Source organism: Lipotes vexillifer, unplaced genomic scaffold (genome assembly GCF_000442215.2).
Source record: "Lipotes vexillifer unplaced genomic scaffold, Lipotes_vexillifer_v1.1 scaffold58, whole genome shotgun sequence".
Taxonomy (NCBI): domain Eukaryota; kingdom Metazoa; phylum Chordata; class Mammalia; order Artiodactyla; family Lipotidae; genus Lipotes; species Lipotes vexillifer.
Genome location: NW_006781997.1, coordinates 2,887,688 through 2,896,046, shown reverse-complemented (window position 1 = coordinate 2,896,046; position 8,359 = coordinate 2,887,688). Strand labels below are relative to the sequence as shown.

The window sequence follows — 8,359 nt, the reverse complement described above, 5'->3', positions numbered from 1 at the left end:
TCAATTTCGTTTCTTTTTATGGCTGAGTAATATTCCATTGTATATATGTGCCACATCTTTATCTATTCATCCAATGATGGACACTTAGGTTGTTTCCATCTCCGGGCTATCGTAAATAGAGCTGCAATGAACATTTTGGTACATGACTCTTTTTGAATTATGGTTTTCTCAGGGTATATGCCCAGTAGTGGGATTGCTGGGTCATATGGTAGTTCTATTTGTAGTTTTGTAAGGAACCTCCATACTGTTCTCCATAGTGGCTGTACCAATTCACATTCCCACCAGCAGTGCAAGAGTGTTCCCTTTTCTCCACACCCTCTCCAGCATTTATTGCTTCTAGATTTTTTGATGATGGCCATTCTGACCGGTGTGAGATGATATCTCATTGTAGTTTTGATTTGCATTTCTCTAATGATTAATGATGTTGAGCATTCTTCCATGTGTTTGTTGGCAGTCTGTAGATCTTCTTTGTAGAAATGTCTATTTAGGTCTTCTGCCCATTTTTGGATTGGGTTATTTGGTTTTTTGTTATTGAGCTGCATGAGCTGCTTGTAAATTGTGGAGATTAATCCTTTGTCAGTTGCTTCATTTGCAAATATTTTCTCCCATTCTGAGGGTTGTCTTTTGGTCTTGTTTATGGTTTCCTTTTCTGTGCAAAAGCTTTTAAGTTTCATTAGGTCCCACTTGTTTATTTTTGTTTTTATTTCCATTTCTCTAGGAGGTGGGTCAAAAAGGATCTTGCTGTGATTTATGTCATAGAGTGTCCTGCCTATGTTTTCCTCTAAGAGTTTGATAGTTTCTGGCCTTACATTTAGGTCTTTAATCCATTTTGAGCTTATTTTTGTGTATGGTGTTAGGGAGTGTTCTAATCTCATACTTTTACCTGTACCTGTCCAGTTTTCCCAGCACCACTTATTGAAGAGGCTGGCCTTTCTCCACTGTACATTCCTGCCTCCTTTAACCAAAGATAAGGTGACCATATGTGCATGGGTTTATCTCTGGGCTTTCTATCCTGTTCCATTGACCTATCTTTCTGTTTTTGTGCCAGTACCATACTGTCTTGATTACTGTAGCTTTGTAGTATAGTCTGAAGTCAGGAAGCCTGATTCCTCCAACTCTGTTTTTAACAATATAGTTTTACATGGGATGCTAAGAGCACTTTTCATATTTTACAGAACTTGAAACATATGGACTTTCTATTAATATTCATACCATAGCAAAGCCAAATCGAACTCCTAAATAGATGCATTACAATTTGTTTAGAGTTTAAAGGCTTAATGGCAACAAGGGAGTAGGAAAAAGCGAAAGTTTGTTTTATATAACTGAATGGAAAATAAATTCAAGAGATAGTAAATAAAATTTAATATGGCCTCATGCGCCCTGAAGGAGGTGGTGCCTGATTTGGAGGAGTGATTGCTATGTCCAGATAGTCCCCTATTTGGAACTTCTGCGACTGCAGCGTCATGGAGTCGTCATCAGTCCCCTTCTCCCAGACACAGTGCTGCCAACTCCTTTATTCAATAGCCAGGCCTTTTAGGATCCGTAAAAAGAATTGCAAAACTGAGGTGTGTGCCCTTCTTTCTGCCTTCTGGGTAGACTTCCTTTACTAACCTAGTCAATTCTTTCAAGGTTGCATCCATCCAAGTGTATATCTGCAGCTCGCAGGACGGCACGTTTCCGCGGGAGAACTCGTGCATGCGGTGGTGGCGGCCGTAGTTGGTGGTGAAGATGCGCAGCAACAGCGGGCAGGTCTTCTCCCAATCGATGGGCTTCTCGGGCTCCTTCTTAATTTCCTCCTGGGTAACACACGACTCCACCACCATCTTCCTCCTGCGGCCCCTATCTTACTTTTTAAATGACTCCTCTTTCTCTCTCTTGGATGTTGATGAATGTTCATTTCACAGGATGAATATATTAGTTACGTACAGAGACCACCAAATATTTTCATAAAATATAATAGGATATGGATGGGAACTGCATTATCTTGACCTTGTGGCATCTCACAAATGAGTTATTATAGCATGTGGTAAAATCTGATAAACTGAACTCTTTAATGAATAGGGACTCCCACATTCATGATGATCTTTATGAGAAATATTAATTAACTCAACTCTACTTTTATTATTTAAAATGTCATTCTCTCCTACTATTTCCACTCCTAAATGCCACTCCTTCATTTATCTAAAGGCCTACTAACTCGCTACTTTTAATGTTGCACAATGTCTGCCTTAGTTACTTTTTCCTAGAGGCACATCTGATTAAAATGTAATTCTGCACTATATTTTAGGCACCCTTTCTCAATTGAAAACAAGTATATTTATTATTTCTGTTTCTAAACACACCTTTAATTCATCTACCCATCTCAGAATGCCTATCTATCTGACTAAGGGATTGGGTCTGCTTCACCACCATAAACCTGACTATGGTTATTGAAGCAAATAGGGGAATATTTTTCTCACATAACAGGAAATAGGAAGTCCTACTGCAAAGTAAGTAATCCAGCTAGACGTGGGTAGCCCAGGGATAGTTAGCACCTCACCTGGGTCATCTTCCCCAGGCTCATTTTTCTACTTTGCAATGTTGAACATGTGCCTTTTGTTTTCTTGATAGTCTCATGGTTACAGTATAGCTGCCCCAACTTCTGTTTTCCCTCCAAGTTTTAGGTAGGAAGCAAACAAATCAAACAAACAAAAATAAAACAACAAAGAGAACAACAACAACAACAACAAAAAAAAAAAACAAGGAAGGAGGAAGAGCCTCTATCAGGAGAATAAAACTTTTGATCTGCTGCAGAGGAGCTTACATGTCAAGGACAGAACTGTGTCATGTGATCTCTGGCTGCAGTGGAGGTAAGGAACTGTAGTTTTTTTTGTTGTTGGGTACACTGCCAGCCTAATAAAAAATTGGGGGTTTTATTACTAGGGAAGATGGCGAGAAGGATATTGGGTAAACAACTAGCAGTGTCTTATCACAAAAAAGCCAGAGGCAAATCACTCATAAACGATTTAACCTACTTTGAAAGTTCCAAGACGTGGCAAAGAGATTATAATGTATGCGTGGTTGGCTGAGACATTTCAGGCAAGATTGTTGAAAGCTTTGAGCCGAATATCAAGCCCTCAGATACTGCTTCCACTGATTCATTAGTCTTTTATATTACTCAATTAAAATATGCCTCATTAGTTAAACCCAGATAAATGCTTCAAGAGTTCCTTATATTGAACGTAGGAGACCTAAGGAAGAACATTGATTCTACTCTGTTTGAAGGGCCAAAAATAAACACAGGAAAAAACAGCTACGCTTTTGTCAAGCATTATGCCTAGTTTATTGATATTTGCTGCCACCTGCAGTTTAAACTTGATATTCACTCTGGTTGTTACCTGTAACTGGAGCATGTTGACCCAGGAAGTGAAAAGAAAGAAAACTGCACGAAGAGTATCTTTGTCACTGCTGCAGCCATATGCTTACTCAAAATTGAATTTCTTATTTGCACACCATGTTCACAGCAGCATTATGTACAACAGCCACGAGGTAGCAGCAGCCCAGGTGTCCACTGATGGATAATTGTATTAACAAAATGTGGTATGTACACATCATAGAATATTGTTTAGCATTAAAAAAGAAGGAAATTTTGACACACGCTACAACATAATGAGTGTCTTTGAAGACATTTTTGCTAAATTAAATAAGCCAGTCACAAAGGGACAAATACTGTATGATTCCACTTATCTGAGGTTCCTAGAGACACAAAGTCCAAGGGTGGTTGTCAGAGGATGGGGGAATGGGGGAATGGGGAGCTAGTGTTTAATTTGTGCAGATTTTCATTTGGAGGCAGATTATAAAGTTCTGGAGATGGAAGCTGTTGATGGTTGCACAATGATGTGAATGTACTTTATGCCACAGAACCGTACACTTAAAAATGGTTGAAATGGTAAATTTTATGTTATGTATATTTTACCACAATAAAAATTTTTTTAAATATTGAATTTCCAGGGAAGCTGATTCTGTAGAATACAGAACTGCACATACTCTAATTTATATTACCATGTAGTAACAAATTGGTACTAAGTCTTTTGGGTTTCTTCTGGTCCTGAAAAAGTATAGGTCCCTTGCCTGTTGATGAAGACACTGTCAAGTTCTAATCGCTATGCAAATTGTTTTGGCCGTGTCAGGGATGCAGCAATTTAATGTATTGGCTTGGCCAAAAAGTTCGTTCCTGAATGAACTTTTTGGCCAACCCAATACTGCGAAAAAGTATGTATCAGATTCAACTTCAGGGAAGAAGGCAAATAAGGGTAACTTGGGCAATTCATATATCTCTGAAAAAGCAATCTATTGGTATATGGAGCTGAATATTTTCATTACAAGAATTAGTTTTGGGGGACTTCCCTGGTGGTGCAGTGGTTAAGAATCCGTCTATCCATGCAGGGGACATGGGTTCAATCCCTGGTCCAGGAAGATCCCACATGCTGCGGAGCAACTAAGCCCATGCACCACAGCTACTGAGCCTGCGCTCTAGAGCCCATGAGCCACAACTACTGAGCTTGCATGCCACAACGACTGAAGCCTGCATGCCTAGAGCCTGTGCTCCACAGCAAGAGAGGCCACTGCAATGAGAAGCTCATGCACCACAACGAAGAGTAGCCCCCGCTCTCCACAACTAGAGAAAGCCCGTGGGCAGCAAAGAAGGTACCCAACACAGCCAAAATTAAATAAATTTTTAAAAAAAAGAATTATTTTTTGGATGTTAAACAGCTGTTGAAAATTTTTAAAAAATCATTTCTATAGTTTTTTGGTAGTTTTAGAACATAGCAAAATAACAAGACTATGCCTATATTATTTTAACTGTTAAAAACTATATAATCCCTGAATTTTATTTATTCTGGAAAGAAAGCAGGTGGGGACCGCCTAGGTTCATGAAATGGCCTACTACATAGGGTTTCTGAATGGTCATATTTCAAATTGAACATGTTGTATGTAATGGCTTCCACCCAGGTTATGTTTAAATCATTAAAAAAATCTTTTAATGTAATATTTTTAGTTTTCTGGTCATTGAAAGTTTAATGGGTTCTACATAAAGCAGTCTCCTTATTTTTTTCCTCTTTCAGCTTATTGGGTTTCCCTTCAAACGCTTGTGATTCAGATCGCCAGAAGCTGTTACCCCTTATACCCATGAAGAGTGGCCCACCAGACAGCGGTCACTCTAAAAAGAAACTGAATTTTATTCTTTTAGGAATAAAATTAGGAAATTGTCTGCCGTCCTTTTTCATTACTTAAGATGGTCACACTATTTTTTTTTAAAGGAAACACATGTAGAAAAGATAAAAACTGAATTGAGAAAGATATTTGAAATATCAGAAAAAATGAAAAAAGATGCAGAATCCAGGGCATCCATGGAAGATTTATATGTGTGGGACAGAGGAAGAATGACTTTTGCAAAGAACAGCAACAAAATTACTAACTGCCATAAAAGACCACTTAAAAATATGTATTGCCTTATTCGCAATGCTGAGCGGAGCTGTTTGGGATAAAAGAGGTGGAAGTTTTATTTCTTGTCTATCTTGGCAGAGGGGAGCATAACTGACTGACAGTCCCGCTGCTGTCCCTTCTGGGTCCACATATCCCCAGGGTTACTCCAGCCCATAACTTCGCCTGGCAGAGGTACAGTTCCTGTGGATGGGGCCCTGCTCTCATGGGCAGCTTTGGATTCCACACCAGCCTGGGCAAAGTTTCTTAGAACTGGGCTGCAGTCTGAGGCTCCTACACAATTCTAATTCTTTCCCACCTCCTTTCACAGGTGTCAGACCTGCATTGCTGTCTGAAGCCTCTCCCGTTCTACTCCTGCTTTATCCCCATTATCCTTTAGAAGCACTTCCCCTAATAAATCTCTTGCACATCTAATCTGTCTTTGCATCAGCTTCTCAGAAGTCCCAGTTTACACACCAAGAAACACACCAATTTAGCAAGCTAAGTATTCAGGACAATAGTGCTTGAATCCACCCTTCCTCTGATAGAATAGCAGACCCAGTCAGCAGGCCTCCCTTTCCTAGTCACCCCAGGCAGCCTCAAAGCCCCACTCCCCACATCACTTATTTCCAGCTTATTTCACTCAACACTTTCCTTTTAAACACTCTCACTGTATTCTTTGAAATTCTAGAACTGTGATCAACAAACTGTCACATATGTCCAAGCTGCTATAAATTCCCCCAGATCTCTGAATTCTCAACATCCTTCCCCTTCACTGCTGTAATGAGACCTGGTTGCATCCTGAGGTCTCTGATTCTCCTGCAGCCTTCTTGAGCTCCCATTAGGCTCAGTGCCAGGATATGGGATAAGAACCCTCCTCATTCCCAGTCACACTTCGGAAACCATTTCTCTTCCTTTCTTTCCACCCCCAACCCCAATCACAGTCCTTTGGAGTTCACGTCATATAGCTCTACTGTGTTGCTATCATCTCTTATTCACCGAAGACTTTAGCTTCCAGCTCGGTATTTCTCTCCACCCAGGGCTGATTCTCTGACAAACAACACACAATTTTTTATTTGGCAACTCTCTCTCCTCCCTTACTTCCCTCATCAGTTTCAGTGTTTCCATATCCATGTGGGTAATTCCGCTAACACTGGCCTCTGGTTACCAGCCTCCTAACCTCTAATGATCTTTCCTTCTACTACACGTTAACAGCCACTTCCATAGTCACATTCAGAAACTTGACCTCCTCCAAATCTCATTTCAAACATGCACTTTCTGACATTTGCCTTCTAGTGTTCTAGCCTAGAAGCTAACTAGCTAGTGTTCTAGCCTGTTCCTATAGAAGAGGAACAGGATTTGGTAAACTAGGACCCACAGCCCACATTCAGCCCAAAGACAGCTTGTGAGATAATAGTTTTTACGGTTTTAAAGAGTAGTAAACTTAAAAAAAAAAAAAAAAATATGTGACAGAGACTGGAAGTGAATCACAAAGCTTAAAATATTTACTATCTAGGGCTTCCCTGGTGGTGCAGTGGTTGAGAATCTGCCTGCCAGTGCAGGGGACACGGGTTCGAGCCCTGGTCTGGGAAGATCCCACATGCCGCGGAGCAACTGGGCCCGTGAGCCACAACTACTGAGCCTGCGCGTCTGGAGCCTGTGCTCTGCAACAAGCGAGGCCGTGACAGTGAGAGGCCCACGCACCGCGATGAAGAGTGACCCCCGCGTGCCACAACTAGAGAAAGCCCTCGCACAGAAACGAAGACCCAACACAGCCAAAAATAAATAAATTAATTAAAAAATATATATTTACTATCTAGTACTCTATAGAGTTTGCTGATCTTGTTCTAGAACCTTCTCCGTATTGAGACCTCTAATTCACTGATTTCACTTCTCAGTCCTCTCCTGGCTTTCTTTCCTCTTTGTCCAGCTTAGGTTCCCTGCCTTTCTCCCTCTATCACTGTCACTTACCCCTAACTTAACCAAGTTGAACCCAACTTCACTCTTTGTGCTTGTACCCCAGCAGCTGAGGTTTGCTCGAGAAAAAAAATCAGAAAACCGGGCTGAGGAGAACTGTATGATCATAAACCTCATAGGAATATTCAACATGCGCAGTAATTGTACCACTTTTCCCTCATAAGTGGACTTTCCTACACTGTAAGGTCACCACCTCATAGCTGCTTCTCTCTTGTCAATGCTCCTCTAGATGTTGCCCTGTCGCTTTCAACCAAAACATCTCATAGTGTAAATTGTTATCTACACTCACTACAAAATGATTCTTGAATTTTGTTTACAAATCTATTTCTCCTCATCTTAGTCAGAATTCACAAGAAAACAGAGCCCATTTAATGGGCAAGGTGTAATGCTAATGGTATGAGATGACAGAAAGGAAAGCGAGGCAGAGGGCCATGGGAAGCTATACAAGGTAATGTCCTACTGCCCTGGCCACCGTGAGAAGCTTGACCATGTGGACTTGTTCTTTGGGCAAATCGGATGGAGAATGCATGCCTGGGAAGAGGCCATCATTGGGAGAGGGGTAATTATCTGACCACTCCCTCCTTTTCCTATTTCCTACTGTCAAAGTGATAGAAGCAGACAGAGACCTGTGTGTGTGGCTGGTTAGTCAACCTCAGGGCAGAATAGTGTCAACCCACAGTGTGGCTGAGGCAGGACACAATATCAGAAGGTTCAGGAGACAGGTAAGGCTGAGGGGACCTAAGAAGGTACATGAGATATGCCCATGTCTTAGTCAGTTCTGGTTGCTGTTACAGAATACCATAGACTGGTGATTTAAACGACAAACATATTTTTCTCACAGTCTTGAGGCTGGGAATTCCAAGATCAAGGGACAGGTAGATCTGGTGTCTGGTGAGAATACTTTTTCTGGTTTGCAGAT

At 41.0% G+C, this 8,359-nt stretch overlaps 1 pseudogene; it reads right to left on the bottom strand.

Moving 5' to 3' along the window:
• Nucleotides 1-1,360: 1,360 nt before the first annotated feature.
• LOC103079494 (histone deacetylase complex subunit SAP18 pseudogene) lies at nucleotides 1,361-7,484 on the bottom strand (annotated as a pseudogene).
• Nucleotides 7,485-8,359: the final 875 nt, after the last annotated feature.